Here is a 23,219-nt window from a genome sequence, read left to right as displayed (position 1 = left end):
CTTTAAATGCCCTTTATCATCTCCCCTCAGTGAAAATTTGCTCAATGGGAAATTACTCAGAGACCATCGCGATTTCTAGAGGCACACGACAAGGCTGTCCTTGTTCACCACTTTTATCTGCGCTGTATATTAACCCTTTTATTCTTAGGCTAGAACAAAGTAGAAAGATTTTGCCCTGTAAAGTACAACAAGAACAGTATTCTGTAATGGTTTATGCCAATGATATAGCGATTGTTACTTGTAATCCCTGTCTCGCTATACCTGAAATAGAATCCCTGGCGCAGACTTTTGGGGCACTTTCTGGGTATAAACTTAATACTGCTAAAACACAAATTTTATGTACAAGTCAAGCAATGGATGGGGATGCTAGGTGTGTTAAGGAAGCTATCTATCTGGGTATTAAGATCCGTACCTCTGTTAAAGAGATCATTGAGGTTAATTGGGGCGATATTATTTGGGGAGTAAAATGCTCACTTGAAAGGTAGGAGAATCTCCATCTGTCATTAGTGGCAGAGCTAACGTTCTGAAAATGAATGTCTTACCGCAAGTTATGTATTTTTTTAGGGCTGTGCCCCTGGAGGTATCCGATAAGCAAATTCAATATTTACATATTTACAATCTCTCTGTACTAAGTTTATGTGGGCCCCTTGGAAACCTCGTAGGGCTGCTTGATATATGACTCCTTCTTGAGAAAGAGGAGGATGGTCTATCCCTGACTTTGCTTTGTATTACTATTCCTGTATTTTGGTTAATGCACGTATTTTACGTACTGGAGAAGAGATTAGTAATCTGGCCAAAGCCCCCTCAATTTATCAGATGATTCTAGGGTCAAAGGTCAAGCATTGCCTATTCAAAAGAGTGGACAGCAGTTATTTTAAAAGAACGCACTTCAAGGTATTAAATGCTGTGTTTAAAGTCTGGAAGACTGTACGGAAAAGCTTCGAGATTCCAGTACTTTCCATGTATACCCCCACTAATGCCACAGGAGTGCTGCCCCCGATCTTCTGGGACCAGGTGGCCTTAGGCTTGAGAAGGAAGGGGATTACCTGACTTGGCGACTTATATCATGATGATGGGAGATTACACTTATTTGCGGAGTTGGCGGATTAATTCCATCTACCCACAACTCAATTTTTTAAATACTTACAAGTAAGGGACTTTCTGGGAAAACACCCTATTTGCATTATGAAGTTTAAAATTGTAGAATCTATTAGACAGCAGAGAAACATCGAGCTAATTTATAAAACACTGTTAGAGGGCAGAACGGATGATCTAGAAAAATATAATATGAGATGGAGAACATGGTTGGGGAACCCTGAAATCTCATTGGAAAAATCCATTGATTTGACAGGGAGGATCTTTCCTGCAGCCAGCCTTAAAAGTCATCATTATAAAATGTTATTAAATTTGTATCATACCCCTCTTAAAATGATGAAGTGGGGGGGGGGGGTCAGCATGGTGGGAAGTGTTGCCTCTGTGGAAAGGATAGTGCAGACATTGTGCACGTGTTTTTTGCATGTGCGGTATTGGACACTCTGAAAGAATCTATAGAGAGGTTTTTGTCAGAAATAACCGGGGACTGTGTTAAAATTTCTCAGTCTATGATGTTGCTTGGTATTGGGGAAGATTTCCGCCAGGGGCAGCTACTATATGAACACCGTTATCCTATTTTTATGGCCACGGTGGTTGCTCAGTTGGCAATTGCCTCACTTTAGCTACAGCAAGAGGCTCCGCCCTTTGAGATGTGGCGGGCCAAGTTTCTCAATGAGTACCACATGGAATACAGTTTATATCCTGGTAAAGGATATATAGAAAAAGGAGATTAGGGTTAATGATTTGGGGGTGGTGAGGGAGGGGGAACATGCTTTACGACACGGATGTTACCCCGCAGTACCGTTACAACGCGTATTTCAGAACGCAAGTCGTAACCACGACTTGCGCTGGAGGGCGCTAATGGACAAGGAATAGTAGATTTACTAGTCCAACACCTTCCCTACTGTACATAGGCTGGTGTTGGAATAGTAAATTAAACTATTCCTAAGTCCGCACCCCTACAGCGCAAGTCGTGGTAACGACTTGCGTTGTAAAAGACGCGTTGTAACGGTACGCGTGGTAATACCAGACGTCGTAACACGTACATCCGTGAGGGAGTATATGACGGTGTAATTAAGTCTATTATCTATCATATAGTTTGTACCTCATGTTAACTTGATGTCGAGGGCATTGGTTAGGATTGGGGCTTAAAATGGGCAATGGTGGAAGTCTTGATGTATGTGTTCAGTTATGTATTATTTACTTTGCTGCTATGGAATTCTAATAAAATTTAAAAATAGTCGATCATTTGACATAAAAATCATGTCCTAAATGTGGCAATAATGTTTATGAACAATGTTTAGTACAGAGTATTATGTCAGTCAATATTCTGACCATGCTATTCAGGTACAACACCTTCAATAGAATTTGACAAAGGATGACAGATTTAATAAATTAAGGGCTGTCAGCTGCAACTGTGTCATAACATTATGTCAGATGGACCTATATGATAGATTAGGTGCTAGTTCAGCTGTGTCTGCAGCAAGAAGTTATATTTGATTTCACAGAGTTTGAAATTCAGCCATAGTATTTCTATTTCAATTAAACTGCAAACACTTAACGTAACACTGTATCCATACACATTATTTTTACAATGGTCTTATTAACTAAGTAAGTTTAAGTAAGTCCGTTTTATTTGCAAAGTGCATAGTTAATTAAAACCGTTGTACAGATAAAAAAGTAATTAACTATAAAATATGGCATGTTAAAACAGTTTTGTTATGTACACACCGGTTTCTCATGTATTTCCATTAAGAATTCTTTAGGAAGGAGTAAAATGCAATGTGCTGATCTTTTTAACTACCATCTCTGATACTATTGTGGGTGCAATATTCAATTATTCCCTTTTAAATGTTTTAGTAAGGAGTTTCTCTGCTGTTAGCACTCAAAAGACAACAGTTAATTTTTTGTTATCTAGTGTTTGAATGTTATGTTTTTTATCATTCCAGGTCCTTTAGTTTGGTGTAGTAGTACTTTAGAGTTGATAGTGATGAATTATTATATTGATATTAGGGTGTGTCCTGAGGAAGAAAGAAATAGTGTGCCTTAAATGGTCTGCCTGTAGAAAATGAGTGTACTGAACATCATTATGCAATGCACATTAGGGTAAGCATGACACTCTCATACTTTTGTAGGGTAATCTGACACCACCAGCTAAACTATAACCTGCATCTACACTGCACTTCCATACCACACCTTCACTACCTACATCGTACATGAAACCTACATCCCAATGTTTGCTGTTCTACACTCCTGCATCACAAAAGACATCAGTTTCAACTAGCTAGCATATACTTCTTTCCCTATCACATGCAGCCTAGAGGTCAATTACACTCTTTAAATCAGGAGTCTCAAACCTTCCCTGAGCTACTGTCTAATATAGGAATTTTATAAATGCACACAGAGACCAAATAACTTAAACACTGCCCCTAGAGTACCCTTAAGTTCTTCATTCCAGATACAGGGAGCATAAAGTATTAATAGAACAGGAGCTGTAACGCAAAGGTTTACAATTGGGGTCCCTGAGGATCAGTGTTGTCCCTTTGCTCTTGAAACACCTAAATAGAGAGAAAGAGAGATGAGTATAAGAGAGGAAGATAAATAAAACAAAAAGAAAGAATGACAAAATAAAGAAAGAAATCAGGAAAGAAAAAAAGAAAGGAAGAAAGAAAGAAAGAAAGAAAGAAAGAAAGAAAGAAAGAAAGAAAGAGAAATATAGGAAAACAAATAACAAAATAAAGGGAAAAAACAACGAGGACAAAATACCCAGAGAAAAGAGTCAAATGCAGGAAATGAAGGAAGAAAGCAATTAAGAAGACATGAAAGACGAAGAAACAAACTAGGAAAGGAATGAATGAAAATACAGGAAGAAAGAAGGCATGGTAAAAAAGAAGTACGCGAAAGAATGAAGAGCACAACAGAGAAAGAATAAAGGAAGAAGGTGAGAGAAAGAAAAAGACAGCGAGAAAACAATGGAAGGAAAGAAAGAAAAAAAATAAGAGAAAAAAGTAGAAGAAAAAAGAAGGGAGAAGATCAGGTCAGAGGTGGAATTAAGAAAAGATCCTTGTGGATGAAGAAAGGAGCAAAAGAAAGAAACAGAACAATAAGTAATAACACCAAAAGGAGAAATACAGAAAAAGAATAACAGAGGAGGGAAGATGAAGGCAGAGAAAACAGATAAGACTGAAAAAAAGAAGGGAGAGAAGGAAACAACCAGAGAAAGAAAAACATTGAGAAAGATGGAGATAGGACAAAAGAAAAGAAGGAGAGGGAGGAAAATTAAGTAAGAGTAGAAGAAAGAATAATAAACGAAGAAAAGAGAAAAACAGAAATTGGAGAAAAAAGAAAAAATGAAAGAAGAAAGGAAAGAATTACTGAGAGACACAAGATTGAAAAAGAGAAGAAAGAAATAGTAAGAAAGATACAAAGAACTGGAAAATGGAGGAAAAATTGAAAAAAAAGGTAAAATGAGAAAAAAAGAAAGAAAAATATCAATTAGAATATTAAGCCAAAAAGAAAAAAAGAAAGAGAACTGAAAAAGAATGCACAACAAAGGACGGAAGGAAAGAGATAGTGTAAACAAATAGGGGGGAAGCGGGAAAGAGGGAAAAATAACGAAAGAGGACAGCAAGAAAGAGAGAGTAAAATACATTGAGAAATGAAAGAGAGACATAAAAGCAAGGAAAACAGAAATACATGTAAAAAGAGGCTAGAAAGAAGTAGAAAAAGAAGAAATTATTTTCAGAAAAGGGTAGTCTGCATCCTCAAGCACTGTCAGCGTTTGAGTAAATCATAGGAACGGGAGCTGTGTTTTAAATAGCTGTGTTATCAGGTGGGCACCTGTATATTCTCAAGCTTGTTGACAGGCAATTATCATATGTGAGCTACTCAATGGCAGAGTGCGAGCTACTAGTAACATGTGATTGATTAGTTAGAGACCATTGCTTTTAATCCACCAATAGGAAACACGCCACTTCCTACTCTTTAAGTCTCTCTTACTTCTGTACCTACATTCCTCCTCCTTCGGTACCCTACATTAACACCTGCACCAGACATCCTATAAGTTTTTTATTTTTTTTAAAACATATTTTATTAGGTTTTCATGCAATGCACAAACAATTCACCGATACATGCAACTTCATTACCTTAGTCTCGCAACACTTGACCAATAATTGTGTCCCCATCCAGATTTTGCCTCGCCCCGCCAAGTCTGTGTTAGTCCATCCATTTGTTCCACATATAGAGTGAGGCCTTTCTAATAGCAAGAGTTATATCCCAGTGAACCCGAGACACAGTTCTACAGGGCTAAATTGTGTTGCTCTTAGCCTATTCAGGCACTTTCAGCCTCCATGTTTCAGCATGTATAAAAACGAACAAAATCCCCCCTTCAACTCAAACTCCCCGCCCTCTACCCCCCCGAACCCTACCACCTACCTCCCCTCAGACATGTCGCTTTCCCTAGCCGTGCATGTAATGCTCATAATGTGTTCTGCATACTCCACCCTAGTCCTATGTCAGTAGTCCACATCTGCGCCGGAGGGACACTCCCACTTCCACGCTCGGTCCTCCCATTCTCTCAACTCACTACCTGTTGTTGCAGTCTCATATAATAAAGAGGGCACCAATAGCCGGCGAGGTCAGTCATCATCCTCAGTTGGATTCTTTTGCAAATCCACCAACGCCACACAGGCTCTCGCCGACTCCCAGAATTTGTTGTTGTCAGTCCTCCGAGCTAATTGGAGGCGGAGCGTCCCCTCGCAATCCTCCCACTTAGTAAAGTCACTTAGCCAGCGCGCAACGCTAGGGGCCGTGGACGCCTTCCAATGGCTAGTGATTTCACGCTTGGCTAGAACTAACCCCAGGTCTAGGAACTTACTGGTGGTTTTGTTGCGGGAAGTGTGGGGAAACCAGTGCAACAGGCACACCCCTAGAGTATTCTGCAGGTCCCTCTCCGTCACCTCCGTCAGTTTGGCCAGTACCTCTCCCCAGAATCCACGAAGCAGCGGACAATCCCAGAACATGTGTATGCATACCGCACCCTCCAGTCTGCATCGTGGGCAGGTAGCGTGGAGCCAAAAAACTCATTAATTTTGTGAGGTGTAAGATATGCCCGATGAAACACATAAAATTGAATAAGTTGGAATCTCGCGTTTCGGGAACATTTCCAGGCCCGTTCCATTAACAATTCACAAGGTTTCTCCTCTATAGGCGTTCCCAGGTCAGTTTCCCACTTAATACGCAGTCCCTCCAGAGGTGTCTTCAAGCCCTGCGTCAACCTCCGATACAAGCACGTCACCGCCTTGATCCTACCTACAGAGGTGACCACATACTGGCAGGGAAGTAAGACCCGTGGTTTCTCTAACCCTTTTTTCCAGTGCTTGCGCAGAGCAGCGGTTAATCCTGCGTGCAAGAGAAAGTCCTGAGCAGAAAGTTCGTGCCTCTGCATGAGGTCTTGAAATGGTAAAAGTGTACCATCTTTATACAGATCTCCAATGGAGGAGATCCCCGATTCCTCCCAGTCATGTAGCCGCTGTCAATCTCCTCCATGGGTGAGCTCCTCACAGAACCACACCGGGATCTCAGGGGTATATGCCGGGCTCCCTTTATTGCGTCATATAGCCCTATACCAACATTGCCTCAGGACCCATAGATCCCTGGATACCTCACGTTCCCGCATCGGGAACGGTAGCAAAATCCGACTCAAGTGACGAAGCTCTAGGTCCCTTCTTCTCTGGTTTGTCTCCATTCCCAGCTTCCCTGCCAGCCGTTGTGTGAGCCATTGGAACTGGGCTGCATTGTAGTAACCCTCAAATCCGGCACTGCAAAGCCTCCCTCCCAACGCGGGAGCATTATGGTCGGCAGAGACACTCTTCTTCGTCCTGTTCCCCACAGGAAGCTCGAAACCATGGAGTTGAATTGGGCAAAGCACTTTCCAGGTATCCAAATCGGCAGGGTAACAAAGTAATAGAGTAAACGGGGGAGGGTTATAATTTTTAATAATGCCACACGCCCCGCAACCGACAAAGGCATGGAGGCCCAGAAGTCAAGGTTACTCCTGGTTGAGCGCAGAGCCCTCCCTATGTTACCCTCAAATAAATCAACTGCCTTGTTGTAAATTCTAACCCCCAGACCAGACATCCTATAATTTATACCTACATACTGACCAACAACTCCTGCACCACCACTGTCACTCTCAATGCCCGCCAAATCATAAGTCTCACAAACTTTACTCTATACAGCTTATCTCAAACATAAACACAACATCCCACACCGATACCCATAAAACATGCAACAATAAAACTGTTCTGCTTTATCTCTGATTCTATTGCAAAATAATGGTATACTTGGTTGTGATTTTTGTAACTATTAAATACATTTTTTGCATATTGTGTTCAGAGGTTTTGAATTACGAATACATCTAACACACCTTAAACAATAGAAAAACATTGATCTGGTCAAATGGAAAAAGTCATAACATCTCAAATGTTATCCACTCTATTTTTTCTGCACATTGACAGTAAAAGAAAGAGAGGTTTATTTTACAACTAACGACAACAGAAAGCTGTAAATACATAGATCAATTAAAAAGTAAATGAGCATTCATCAAAGTAAATATTTCTTTGTAACAATATGATGCTCAATATATATCTAGGAGAGAAACCGGTGGATTTCAACGCAGGTCTATGATTGTTTCACCTCTTTATATATTTTGCAGAGCCTTTAATAAGACTATAACAAACATTAGGCCCCTGATTTAGAGGTTGGCGTACAGGTTATACCGTTGCAAATATGACGGAGTACCCTGCCCTCCAAGCTTTTGTCCACCTGCCTTATTTACAGGTGGGCAGACTACAACTTTCCAATCAGTGGATTTCTTGATGGCTCAGTCGACCAAAGCCTAGAATCATTTTCTTTTGCCAATCACTGCAAAAAAACTTGTCTGTGAGGGACAGGAAAAAAACAATAATGATCTCCACACCTTGGGAGAAAACTCCCAGAGTGTGGAAGTCATGAATCTTTTGTTTTTCAGAAACTGCCGCTTCATGGGTTTCTGAAAAAAAAAAGTTAAATAGTTGGTGAACTGCTGTCAAACCGAGGATGGCCATCCACCAAACCTTTTGTACCTTGATGGAAACAGCTGTGACAGTGGTTCCTTTCAAAGTACAGAGATGATCGCTGGGCAAGAGGTCAGCTTGAAACATAACAACTCAAATACCATTGGGGTGGCGGACGCAATGTCCTCTGACACCCTGGAGGACACTGCTTTGCCTGTAAAATACAAAATCAGGCCCCAAATTCCATATTTTCACTCCTAAAGAACTTCTGAAATATCTTAGCAAAGGTAGCAATATTGTAACACCGAGAATCAGATTCTTCTTTACATTCCACAGGTAGGCAAGGGCTGAGAACACAAAATAGAGTCAATCCGTATATAACAAACTAATAGATTCAAAGGTAAAGCTCTCTCATAGATCTTGATTTGTATTTTGTAGAATGAATTGCCTATTTTAGTACCAGATTTGCACACAGAAATGTGTGTGCAAGTCTGTACTGGTTTGTGTGTGTAGTTGTTTATGTGTGTGAGAAACTGAGAGAAGAGAGAGTAAGAAAGGGGATGAGAGTTCGGGGCTGCACTCATTTAAAATCATGGACTACATTGGCAAAAACCACAGGAGGTAGGTGGTGTTTGTTTTGCAGCAGATTCTGCCAAGGCATGTGCTGGGCCTTTTGTAACAAGCATTGTACTTGCACCCATTTCACCCCCCACACTGTGTCAAGACGCATTACACCATTTGCTAGGAGGCTAGGGCCCATACAAATGAGGGAACACTTTTGTCCAGGTCTTTCTGTCAAATTACTAAGCACTGGCAAAGGCAAACTGGATCGCAGAAGATGTCTAACTCTAAGGGAAGCGGTGGAAAGGTAGCACGCCTACCGAGGCACACTTTGGGAGGTGCTACGGAGAGTCTCAGAAACCCAGTCATCCCCATGAAAATGAAGTTAAGTAATATACCCACCTCCAAATGTGTTTAGATATGCTGGCAGTACAAAACAGAACAGCAGCTTGGAAGTGCCACACATTTTTCACTGTTGCACCCTCTCTGGCCTCTGAGACTTCAGGACTTCACTAGCAAGGTCATGTTTTTATCAAGATATACAAGGAGATGAAACAACTGTAGACCTATTTCGTAACACACCACATTGTTATTAGCATGTAGTTAATGTATTATACCATTACAGTACTGTTGATTTATTGACATTGTGCTTTATCATGTATTTCCATGTATTTTTATCTAAGACAGTCCATCCTAATAAGAGTGTTTAAAATACATTTGTGTTAGACTTAAAATAGGTAAAATATTTGTAAATATAATCATTCAGTGTTTTTAAAGCCAGTTTACCTTTTGTTCCGCTCAAAAAGATATTGCAGTCTCTAAGGCCAGTATTGTGTTGAAAAGAGGTTAAATATTTCACAAACTCATACCCCTAGTACAGATATTTTATAAGTATAAAACACTAAGGTAATCCAGGTCTAGAGAATAGCCAAATAGAATTAATTATTTCTGATGATATATGCCCCATGCCAATACAGAAAGCGACTGGGTTGAATAGTTCGCACCTCTCAGCCTGTACCAAGCAATACACTTGGTGCACATCCTAAATGGTATCAGTCACTTTTGGACACCTCTGCAGTGCAGAAAGACATTCATTTATAAAAAAAAGAAAAGCCTTTTTGATGTGAAATTGAGAAAAGACAAGAATTTCTGATATTTTGATGGACTTATTTATTCATTCATTGGGGGTACCAATATATTTATAATTTTATTATGACCCATTTTTATCCTGTAAACTTTCTTGCTGCTAGGGGTCAAGAAATCTCAGACTACAGCCTTATTTTCAATCTGTTTTGGTAACTGCTGGTTCTACTTGGTCTATTTCAAGGAGTGATTACATTGTTGTTATTTGCTCCGCTTCTATCTTATTGATAATTGAGTCTTAGGGCCTGATTAGGAGTTTGGAGGACAGGTTTACTCCATAAAAAACGTGAGGGATATCCCGACCACCGTATTACAATTCCATTATATCCTATAGTTGGAACATGTAATATGGCGGACGGGAAGCCGTTATTGATTTGTTCAAGCATCTCCTGTATTCACAATGTTCACTCTATACCTGATCCATGGTACTTAATACTTGTTTTGGATTTGTTTTTCTCCTCTTGTTTGTCACAAATGTTTCAAATTACCAATATTTCCTATTTCTGCATATTTAGGAGAATTCGCCTGAAGTTGAAAGGATGGCTTTAATGTGTCAAATTTCTCTTACCAAGTGGATACCACAGTCAATATCTTCTAAGATTGTAAATCTGTTTACGGTGCCTTCTATTCCAGAGGAGATTGTTTTTTGGGCCATTCATCAAATGACAATTCAATACGGTAATTTGAAAAAATGCTATGTTGTTATCAAACACTGTGCTCTGTGGCAGTCTACCGGATTCTACATTCATTTTAGGTCTGTCTGCAAATAGTTTTATCTGTCTATGGCTCATGTCATCACAACACTCAAATACACAGAGTGGGCTCTGAAGCATGTGGCAACATGTTCTTTCAGTTCCCTTACTCCATTGTTCTTTCAGTTCCCTTACTCCATTGCTTGTTTAAAGTATTTCTACATTTTGTACAAAACCCATAACAGTATGGTGAATTTATGCATTTTACAGTGGTGATTGAGAATGGATCAATCACTAGCATTGCATATACAATGCAAATTGAAAGTGGAAAGAAGCCACAGGGTATATTTAAGTTATTTTCTACATATATTTCAAACTGATTGTGGCATTCAGAATAAAGTCCCATGCCCATGCCTTTGCCATTTCAGCCCGCATAGTTAAAACAATTAATTTTTTAAGGAAGTGACAATTATTGGAAGGAAATACAACAGCACCACTATGTGTTGCAACCCCATGTCATAATGGTAATTCAAATAAGCTCCAAAACGATTACTTTCTGTACAGTGCTAATTAAAGAAACAAGCTTCTCCGTGCTAATGCCATCAGAAGGCTTCAAAATATGGAACTCCAGCAAGACGCCTTAGAAGTGAATGGTTGCATCTTAAATACAGGTCCACTGACAGCCACTTTTGAAAGATGCAAATGTATTGCTGCTATTTTGGTTATTATGTTCAAATGATACATATTGTTTTAGATTTGTTGAAATTTAGTAATTTCACATTTTAGATTCACATTTTAGCACCACATACCAGTACCAGATGTCCCTTACAGGTTTTGTTTCATTATGTCTCTTGAGGAAAAACTGTTAAAAACAGAAACAGCTCTACACCAACCAGCTACTTAACTATTAAGCCTTTATTTGTACAAGGATTTAGAATTTCTGTAAATGCAGCAACTCTGCTATAATGCCGAACTCCTTCATCACCGTCATAAAAAGGTGCAAATGAATCCTGGGAAAAGACAATTTGAAACGTTCTTTTCCGCTTATTGCATTACGTTTTATGTTCTGCTGGGTGGAAAATATACAAAGCCATGCATCAAGATTTTTTTACAATATGTTTCATGACCAACACCACCTTTGCAGCACACTCATCATCTTAAGTTGGTATTAGTGTTTAGTTTAATTAATATTGTTTATCCTATTTTCTCTTACAGGACCGGAAATGGAACCATATCTAGATCTGATTCTCAGAACGCTCTTTCCTGTAATGAAGACTGCTTCTACAATCAACCAGAAATATTGGTTTAGTCTTGGTGTGCACCTGCGCTGGTGGAGCGGTCGCGTTCGGTTTGATGGTTGGGAGAGTGTTGGGAGAGGACACCTTTATTAAGTTCACTTTTGTAACATTTCCTGAGAGCACCCTTCATGCAAAGAGATGCAATTTCTTATGTCTGATTGGTGCAGAGAATAACAGTCCCTATTCATCCCATCGTTTTCAACAACTGATTACTTATCTGCACTAAACTTTCATTTGTGGCACAAATCAGAACTCAACTGCAACAATGGTCTGCATAATGTGTAACTCCACTACTTTCTAGTACATTTGCCAATTGAACTGGCATGCTGAGCTGCTGTGTCAAGTTTGCCATGTAATGACTGGAACACATCTCTAGTCTGTATAGTGCACCTCCGGGAAAAACCCTATTCTTTTCAGTAATAAAAAACGAAGGGCTTGATTTAGAGTTTGGTGGACAAGTTGTATCCTATTGTATGTGTAATAAGAGGGCCGGGCTATCCCATCACGTTTGTGATGGGATACCCATCTGCCACAGCCTGAATCAGGCCTTATGTTGTGAACTTACCTCCCTAGGAAGTGAAGCATTAAAACCTGTAGAAATTGTACATCATTTCCCAGAGGTAATTGTTCACTTCAATGGCACAGACATCTTGTTGCAACCTAGAGCTCGCACAATTGCAAACTAGTCACCGTGTTAAGTAAAGATTTAGACTGGTGCAAATCATGGAGTAAACATATTTTTACCATTTTTGCCTCTTGAAAAATAAAGAATGCAGGAAGAAAGATTTGCTCCCAACTAAACATTTTCAATATTAGGACAGAAAAAGGGGCAATGTGATTTCACACGTTTTGCTATGCTTAATATAGGAAATTGAATGAATCAGTGTTTATTTAGATGTGAGATTAAAACCAGTGTAGTGTCTTCCTGCCTGATTAGCAGAATAGTGCAAAATCATTACACCACTTTTTTACTCTGGTGATATCTGAACAAGCACTTCTTTGTTAACCACATGAAATGATTCACAAAATTACTGATAAGGAATGCTCGGATGCATCATCTTTTATATTTTTACATACTTTTTTTTATTTTGCCAAGAGGGCAAATATCGTCATACAGTAATAAGTTGTGCAAAATCCGATTTCTCCACTCTTATTTCATAAACAACAAAACTGTACAAACTAAATTGCTTTGTTGCTAATTGAATGTAAAAAGTACTCTGGTGACACATGTTCTGCCTTTCCTTCATTTTAGTTCAATACAATGAGATGCAGTAATGTGGATTTATTACCATATATTGTCTAGAATGCTTCAAAAGTGCAATAGGATGCATGATCGAAATGGATACCATTACAGTATCTATGAGAGTCAGAGAATACCTATGTGAATTGAGTCTAATACCTGCTAAAAAATAATTTCCTATCAGCAGAAACATTGCACTGTTTTTCCTCAGTATGTCCTATGCACTACCAGACAAGGTGGTACATGTGTAGATTAATGCAACACTTAAGCCTTTGAACTTAACAGTAATTTTTTTATTTTTGTGCAGTCATTGAGATGTTATCAGGCCAGTTTGCTTCCAGTGTAGATACTCCTCTAGTCACACTTTTCTTTGAAGCCTACTCAACCTGTAAGGTATTTCTTCTTGAAACCATCCCCAGTCTGCAGGAGGTGAGTTGGTAAAGTGGGTAAGGAACAGAGTGCAGTGGATGAAGGTTTAGAGCTGTTACGTTTTGTGAGATAACTGATGCATACACATTGACTACCCCTTCCTCTGCCTTTGCATATATACTTCATTTGATGAAATACAAAACAATATGAAATTCATTCTCTTGACCCAGACTTGTGATCTCTATTTATGTAGCTGAATAAAATGTGTAAAAACCTTTATTGTACACGACCAAGTATCAAATTCCTATCAGGTCAGATATATAAAACAAAATCAAAGCTAAACCATGCTATAATACTTAAGTATTAGGGAACAGTAAGTGTAATAAGTATTTTTGAAAAAGAAAGTGACAGAATTAGATTCTAGGGCAATTTAATAAAATCGCAGCTGCAGTAGTGTATTTTCTATGTCTACCACAACCTGTCCATATATAGGAGGCAGGGGAAATATATATTTTTTAAAGAGCTGGGCAGAGGGAGAAAATAGAGAGAGTGAGTGGGGAACCCTCATCCAAATAAGACAAGAGCGAAACAAATTCATGGATAACATTTCTATTTTAGAGAATCAGTTTTGTCTATTGGAATATTCTGCCAGTGAAACAAACCACTGCCTTTGCATGACAGAATCACTTCCTAGTGAACAGATGTCAAGTGCAGCTGCCTCTCCGGGGAACCCTCTACTTCCACATGTGGCTCATCTTTTCTTAGTAGTTAATGTCTAGTGTGTGGAACTGAAAACCTGGTGTAATTTATCTTAACAGGTCTGGGGGCAGGTCATCACCACTCTGGGAAATTTGGCCTCTGTTCTGCCAGAGGAGCAACTAGATAAGGAGCTTCCTTGGTTGGTCAATGAAGTTGAAAGGCTCCAGCCCCAGCTGCCTGCTGATATGGCATTTCGTTTGCTCACGGTGAGTGTGACCTTTATTTGCTGTCCATGCTTGCCACTTCAACCAATCCCAAATGATCCACTCATAAGGAACACTGTATCCCATAATGAGAGATTAGCTTCAATGAAACACTACATTATTGAGAAAGGAGGGTTGAATACAGAACTACAGGATTCCATTGGTGAGTTAGTTACACCACAGGTGGAGTTGTGAGATGGTTCAGGCCTCCATCATGTGTACATTGGGCCAACATATTGGCATTCCACTCCCAACAGTACCAATGTTGTGGGTATCAGAAATTTTGGGATGTAGGAAAAATGTATGATTCCAAGTTTGCCCCTTAGATACCCCTGGGAAATAGAACCACCACACCAATTTGGACAGTAATTCCCCACTATTTGACACATTCACGCCTGGTAATTATTTCAGTTTTGAGCTGGTTTATTGTTTTGGATTACAGGGACTATAGTTTTCCAACATTAATTCCAAATACTGAACCAGCTCAATTGTGATTAGTGCACAATCCATGAAGGCAGCCAGAGAAGCAAAATGCACATTTGTATTTGTTACATATGAAATCGGGATTAATAAAGGAGAAATGTGTACCGAAGCAATTGTGCTAGAATTTAAATAAACATCAACAGTGCTGAAATGTGCTTCACCTGTTGTTGTGATACTGGGTAAGTAAAATTGGTTATAGAAGTGAAATTGAGCATACTGATGCTCCATCTTGATGTGTTAATCATAACAAAACAGCAGATCGTCAGTCACTAGAGCCCTGACATAGGTCCCAAGCAGTAATTGGGCTTACTAAAGCCCTAGTGACCTCTTATAACAAACAGTGTGCCATTGCATTTTCTCTAGTCTGAGAGGCTGCTTACACCCTGTGAAATACAAGTAAATTTACAAATGACCTTCACTAAGGAGCCCAATGACTTTGCATTGCACTCCTGGTGACCGAACATACAGGTAAAACAGTGAAGTCTTGAGAGGAGCACTGGAAATTTATCATGTTGGTAATCAATAATGTGTTGGAATTATAGAATACTACTTTTAGTTGCTATAAAAACAAATATTAGCAAAGGAAAGAGTCCGTAGTTAGAGACGTGCGAACTGTATTAGCTGAAAAGGCAAGAGTGACGTAGACCTTGGTGGACACACTATTAGAATCATTACGTCTCCAATCTGCCAATTTTCATTTCCACAGAACTATTATTTTTAAGGCTTGAGAATTGTAGATTAATGTTGAGGCCCAAAGTGGAACAGTTTCTGCTAGGTCTGAGCACTTACAGTTAAAAGGACAGGATGTTCAAATTTCCTTACAAGTCCTTCTTTTGACAGTCTCCACTTGTAATAAAAATTTGAATACCAGCTACAAACATAAAAACATGACCGAATTTTGTTGTATGGCATATTGAACATATACATAATTTGAGGTTGTTCCCCCAATGAGTCTTACAAGCCTTAATTGCAGGTGATCATTCTCCTCATTAGCATCTGTGTAGCTAAATGTGTTCCTAAAACTGCTTTTAGTCGTCACCCATCTTCTGTGTTGCAGCTCCTGCCTCATAAGCAAACACTATCCTTTTAGGCTCCTCTGTACTCCCATGGTTCACAGTGTGCAGGGGTGCAAGAGGGACATTGAGCAATCCTGGTCCACAACTGTTAATAGTGAAACAGATGTAGCGGCGCATACATGGATCCAGGTTTTAGAGGAGCACCCCAATTATGTCTGTATTTTACTATCTAACAGGAAAAAAGGGGAAAATGTATTTCCAATAGTGTTCATCCACCCATGCTACATCTAAGTGTGCCCTTTGGCTTGAGGGTGTATTTTGCTGACTTTGGATGAGACTACATTAGTGGAGTGTGGATCACTTGGAGAAGCAGGAAGATAACTAGAGGACCTGTAGGATGAACAGGGAGAAACAGGAGGGTGAAAGGGAGGTCAAACAGAAGAGGAGGACAAGGGAACAAGACTCTCCAAAAAGTTCAGTACAACTGAATGGAGGAGCAGGAGGAGGACCAAGATCACTAGCAGGATTAGGAACACAAGGAACTGGATTTCCAAGATAATGACGAGAAAGCAATAGCAGGAGGACCATGGGAAAAACCTGGAGGATCAGGCAGCCAAAAACCACAGTCGACCAGGATGACTGAGACACCAAGGACATAAGGCCCAGCATGCCCAAGACAAAGAGGAGGATTAGTAAAACCAGGAGAATAAGTAGAATGAAGTAGACCAGAAGGACCAGAACCAGGAGGCCAAAGAGGAGAAGATGTACAAGTAGCCACTTTATTAAGCGCCATAGAAGCCAGAAACTAGCTGACTCCAAACCCTTTCGGTGATATAACAATGAATTTATGCAAGCAAGAATTGCCCTTGGCAATGCTATCAGGGTTGGGGAAATGGGTACTGTCCGTACTGCAAGATATGAATACATAAAAGCTATCCATAAAGCCAAGTGCCTATGGAATGAGCTTAGATGGCAGGACCTAAAAGAATCTAGTTTGCAAAATAATGCCAAATTATTCTGGAATATCATTAAGTGAGGCAGAGGGGGTCAACCTGATCATCCCCTAAGTCATGTCTCTCATGAAGGATGGGTTAATTACTTTAGGCCCCAATATGCGCGTAACCCTTTAGATGATCAAATGGAAGAAGTTAGTTATGTTTTTTATACTGATGAGGCTTTTAATGACAAAAAAGTTTTAGCAGCTCTTAGTGCAGTTGCTGGAGGTAGAGCGCCAGGACCCGATGGTGTCCCTGCGGATGTGTTCCTCTACGACAAAATACGATGGGGTAGATACATTTTGTTGATGGCAAATGCAACAGCCCAGGGTGCCCGATCCCGGTTTCCTGGAAAGGGGCCGTGATAATTCCAGTATATACAAAAGGAGATAAAACTCAACCGGGGAATTACAGACCTATCAGCTTGATAGATACGATTCAGAAGGTAGTTGGGAGGTTGATCCTGAACAATATCTTAGACTGTATTGAAGAGAATTGTATATTGTCCCCTTTCCAAGAGGGTTTCCGTAAATACACTAGCACCATTGATCAAGTCATTCATTTTATTCTTTTATAGTGGAAGACTGTGACATTGGGCAAGGGCAGCCTTTACGCTTCCTTTGTTGATCTACGTTCAGCTTTTGACCTTGTCCCCCGTTCCCGGTTATGGGTGACTTTGAGGGAATTAGGACTTTCGGACAACATCCTAACCTTCGTAATGAGGCTACACGTGAGCAATCATGCTAGAATCCGCTGGGGTGGGCAGGGTAGGGTCACCACCAAGTTCTGGTTGAACGAGGGGTACGGCAAGGCTGTGCCATGGCACCAACGTTATTCTCTTTGTATATTAATGGAATAGTGGACCGTTTGTTGCCAGTGAATACAGATGCCCCTTCTCTAGCAGGTGTAAAAATTCCGATTTTAATGTTTGCAGATGACACATTAATTATTTCCAAGACTCCTAATGGCCTCCAGCGAGCTCTATCAATTTTTGAAGATTTTTGTGCTGCTCGAGGCCTGGAAGTGAATGTGTCAAAAATGAAATTAATGGCTTTTAATCCGCATCGAAGTTTTAAGGGGAGGGTTTTTATGAATAAACAACCACTTGAACTGGTCAGGGCTTTTACCTATTTGGGTATACAGTTAAAGAAGAACCTTAAGTGGGACTGCCATATAGATAGCAGCCCTGAAACATCGACAAGTTACGGGAGCTTTAAGTCTGGAGCATAAAAGGTCTCTAACAAAACCAATTAGACCAGTCCTCCAAGTTAATGAATCTAAAGCTGTTAGCTCCGCACTTTATGGTGCCAAATTATGGGGGTTTTAGAAAGCAGCTCCTTTAACTCTTTCTGAAAATAAGTTCCTCTGTAGCATTACCAATCTCCCACAAAGCACCCCTCTTAAGCCACTTAGATATGATTTGGGTAGGAAAGCTATTATTGATGTCCCCAAGTTGCGTCCGATTTTATATTGGTGCAGGTTGTGAACGACATCTGAACTCTCATCATAAATCTGATGCCTTCCACAAAATCGGTTGGTTAAGAGGTGTTAGGAATAGCCTGATTGGCCTGGGAATGAGAATGCTATGGGAGAACCCATTAGAGGCTTCTTTTCCCTCTGAAAACATCCTAAAAGAAAAGCATTGGGAGTGGGCTGCTTTTAATGCTTGGAGTAACTCTGACTCATCTTCTATGGTGGGAATCTTCTTAGAAACAAAACTCACACCCAGATTAGAATCCTATTGGGATAATATCACCAGGCCGAGAGATAGGAAGCTTTACTTCCAACTCAGGGCAGGCTCCTTACCTTTAAAGTCCCTTATGTCCAGGTGGACTCCCACAAGTGATAACATCTGTCCTGACTGTGGGAGTCATAGCGAAACAGTTGCCCACGTGCTTTTTGCCTCTCCCGCCTATGCACTCCCTAGGCGAGTTTGGCTGGCTCCAGTGTGCAACCTACTTTGCACATTTAGGAGTGCCGAAGCGTAAAGGCTTATGCGCACCAACACTTTACCATTTATCACAATAGCGGTAGCCAAATACCTAGGATGGGCGTGGGCTATAAGGCTGAAACCTAAATCTGGGTAATTCTTTAGTGAGCATTAATTTGAACTTCCCTAGCCTGGCCACTGCATGTGATTGATTATTTTAACTGGGTGTAACTTTTATCTCGTCCATTTGCTCTGAGATCTAAGTTTTATCAAACATTTTTAACTATCCAGCCAAGGCATTTTTAACTGTATCTAAATGTTGTTTGTTTTGTGCTTTTATGAGTATACTTCGAATAAAGCTACTTTGGAATGGAATGGAATGGAGAAGAAGGATGTGCAAGTGGAAAGGGAGGGTCATCAGGAGGACCAGTACCACTAGAACAAGAAGGAAGAAGATGGGCAGGTCAACATGGAGAACCTACACCACTGTGAAGACCCTACACAGAATGAGGAGGAGGAAGATGGCCATGAGGATGAGTAGAAGGGGAGGTGAGGGTCCAGGACAGCCAAGAAGTTTAGAAACTCCAGGACCACCAGAGGATTTGGAAAACTTAAACCAACATGGGACCAATACCATGTCCAAGAACTAGGAAAACCAAGAGGATCAAGACCAGGAAGAATAGGAAAAGGATTTCTAAGAGGACTAGGAAAATAAGGAGGAAAACCAGGAGGAGGGAGACCTGTAAGAGGAAGAAGACCATGAAGAGAAAGCGGAGGCTAGGAGGTCCAGAACAGCAGCCACCACCATGACCACCATGAAAAACCTGAAGGCCAACACCAGGATTGCTAGGAGTAACAGCACCAGAGGATCCAGAGGACCTTGGAAGAGGATGACCAAGATTAGCTGGACCATGAACATAAGGACAATGAAGATCATGAGGACCAGCAGGACTGGGACCAGAAGAATGAAAAGATTGGAGAACACCAGGGCAAGAGCACCAGAAGAACAACTAGGAGGGACACAGCAATAAGCACCATGGTAAAGATAATCCTTTTAACAGAAGTAGGATCTCAGGAGGCTACTTATGGCTACTTATGGCCAATGACCAATACCTAGAGACCAGGACCAAGAATATGTAGATGAAGCCTAGTAGGATGATTTTGAGGAAAATATGAGTTGACAGAAGGGAAAGAAGAATAAGAGGATGATCAGGAGGAAGAGACCTAGAAAAAGGATAACATGAAAATCAATATGAAGATTAGGAGAACTATGAAAAGGAAGACCTTTTAAACCAGGAGCATGAAGAGGAAAACCTATAGGTGGAAGACCAGGAAGAGGAGAATGACCAAGAGGAGTAGAGGGACCAGGGCAACCAGGAAGATCAGGAACACTAGGATTACCAAGTCCACCAAGAGGATACAACTATCAAGGGAATCACAACGGGACACGCATCAGGAGAACTAGGGACAGGAAAAGCAAATGCAGAATGATGATTTGAAAAGGAAAGAGAGATCAACAAAACTGATGGGTACCATTAAGACCAAGACCAGCAGGAAGACCAGGAGCAGGAAGACCAAGGCCATGAAGGAAGGGACTAAGATGGCCAAGAGGATCTAGACAGTGCCATAAGAAGAAGGAGTAGCAGACAACCAAGAGAACTAGAACCACCAAGAGAACGAGGACAACCATGGCAAGGGCCATCCTCAACAGTGGCTAAGAATACAGGGCCTACGATGGCAAGTGAGTCTAGGCTACATGTGTTAGGTCATGCCCCTCTTAAATGCTGAACATGTTCTCTTCTAGTTCCTTGATGGACTAAAATCCAACATCTGACTCCAACAGATAACCTCTACCGAAATCACTACGTGGATCTGAGAGATCTTAAGGCACTGTGAGTCAAGAAAACAGAACAACCAGGAAAGAAAAAATTAGACATAAGCACGGTCATCTGTCAAAATCTACTTGTGGTCATATGTATTTAGAATTAGTACACAAGAGAGCTCATTCGCACACCAACCCACTCTTGCATTCAGACAGAATTTACACTTTGAAGTTTGTAATTCACCACTGACCATCATCATTTGCACAAACTGCCCTTTGGCCTCATCTCAATTTTCTTATCTCCTTGCAGACCCTTGAGTTATGCATCAAGGCAGCTGTTACTAAGAGTTGCAGAGCGCTGAATGGAACTGTGCCAACCGTGCTTGCCGTCTTGCATCACCTGGTAAGTATATACATGAGGACAAACAAAGTATTTCAGTGGGAGGCGACAGATATTTCCTGTGTAACATATTGTAACAAATAAAGTTTCTACCTTAATCCAATTTATAGTAGGAGTGTTTTTAAAGGGCAACATTTGGGAACTCTCCTGCATAAAATATTAAATTATAATCCATAAAAATCCTATATGAACCAATTTGCTTCTAGGATGCAAAGAAAGAAGACAATGGATATACATCTGTCAGTGTTGAGAGTTCCTCTGCAAGAACCACCCATAAGTCTGCCTCTCGGCAGCTCTGGCTCTGATAATAGGTAACAGAGGAACAGAGTGACAGGGAAAGGGAAGGGATGGGACCCAGGGGGAACACCAAGGATGGAGACCTGAAAGAAAAAAGCTGTACCCAATAACAATGGTTTACAACAGAGACATAATACTAACAAAGCTTATCTCGGAGGTTCAATTGTCCAGTTAGACTTTACCATATAACATATACTGGACTCTTCATGAGTTTCCCAACAACAGTACACCCAATATTAAATCTATATATTTAATAATAATATGTCTATATCATATACATTTGATTAATGCCATGAATCAAAGGAAAATCAGTATTTTCCCGCTAAGGTTCCTAAAGTCAATATGTGCAGAAACTACCCCACAATTTAGTTCAAATAATCCAAATACACAACATTTCTGGAATATCCTTACAATCCAAACTTGAAGCATTCAAGACTCCAGTCCACAAATAAGAAGGCCCTCTGAAAACAGGTGCACAACTTGACGGCCACAAGCATGAAATTCCAAATAGCAATGCTGGCACGTGGAATCTGGAATGAATGGGAAACAAGCATCTCTGATGAGGACCAAAGTATGAGAACTGAATGCCGGTAAAGAAAAAAAATGAATTGGTACAGCAGAAACAGCAAGTGGCGGTGAGAACAGAAAAAGGCCCTAATGAAGCCACCGACAGAAACACTCGCTCCCCACTCTGCTGATTAGAGACCTGGGACGTAAAATGGGCAAAAAGTGAAGCAAAAAAGGCCTGCTCTGAAAAGCATGCAACCCACTATGCTGGCCAGACACCGTAGGACGCAAAAGGGGAACAGCTTTACCGTCCCCAGAGATAAACCAAGATGAAGTGTAACAACAGCCTTCGTCTTGATTACGTTGAATAGCCGCCACTAGTGCCAGCTTTGTTAAAAGCATTAAGTACCACTACCTTCGGCAATCTCGCCAGACTTCTGAGTCTACAAACTATCCAAAAACCATAGGAAACTAAGGCATCCATCTTAGAGTGGTAACTGAGAATTTGCACTTCCACCAATATCGGGCACCCTGAATATGCTGTATTCCACACAATTAATTTTTCTGTAGCGTGGTATGGATCATGGTCCCACAAGTCCTGACAAACTCCTATGCTGCCATTCCCCCACTGGAAGTTATTTGCTGTCTGGATGTATGGGATTGGCTTTCAGATAGCCTAGCTTCTATTATTATTTATTATGGCTTTGTTATTGGCAGATCTGCACACCCTCAAGTGGGGTTTCCGATGAAACAGAAGAGCCACTCAAGTTGTCCACGGCTATTATCTTGTCACTGGGTGAGTTGGTCAAAAATGTATGTATGTATATATTTGTGATAATGCAAGTATATATTGGCCTTTACTAGGGATCAGGTCCTCTGTAACATTAATTTCTGTACACTGCCCTGCACGTAACTTGATCGTCTTAAAAGCTACTATTGCTTCAGTATTTATCTCCCCCCCAGTACATTGGTTGGCGTGCTACTGGAATATGGTGCCCAGTTTACTATATACAGCTATAGTAGTCACATGAGTACCATGTGCTCGTAAGATCATCATTAAATGTTGCAGACCATTGATAACATACCTCCTGGACATGCGTTGAAGAATGGCCTTGATGGGCTGCTCCCCAGCGTTGAGTTCCTTCTTGCATAATTTTATGTTGTGTAATTTTTCAATTATGTCTATTTTTTCTTTTCACTTTACTCTTTCAGCCCATTCTCACTCTAGTGAGGTCCATACATATTTTGAAAGTAGCTTGATGCAGATAGGTGCAGAGTCCCGTGCCACAACATTACAGCTGCTCTGCAAGCTCCTTTCGGAAACTGGTAAGACTGTCAGTGGGTGGGTGGCAGTGTG

General features: G+C 40.6%; 1 long non-coding RNA gene across 1 annotated transcript; it reads left to right on the top strand.

The window, feature by feature from the left end:
- The first annotated feature begins 14,013 nt into the window (after window positions 1-14,013).
- Window positions 14,014-22,647, top strand: LOC144799404 (uncharacterized). The gene is made up of 3 exons (XR_013603808.1): window positions 14,014-14,415; window positions 20,969-21,061; window positions 22,580-22,647. It is a non-coding gene; the product is annotated as an uncharacterized LOC144799404 (long non-coding RNA).
- Window positions 22,648-23,219: the final 572 nt, after the last annotated feature.

This window comes from Lissotriton helveticus, chromosome 12 (assembly GCF_964261635.1).
Source record: "Lissotriton helveticus chromosome 12, aLisHel1.1, whole genome shotgun sequence".
Taxonomy (NCBI): Eukaryota; Metazoa; Chordata; class Amphibia; order Caudata; family Salamandridae; genus Lissotriton; species Lissotriton helveticus.
The sequence above is the reverse complement of the archived record's forward strand: the minus strand, read 5'-3'. Positions and strand labels throughout refer to the sequence as shown.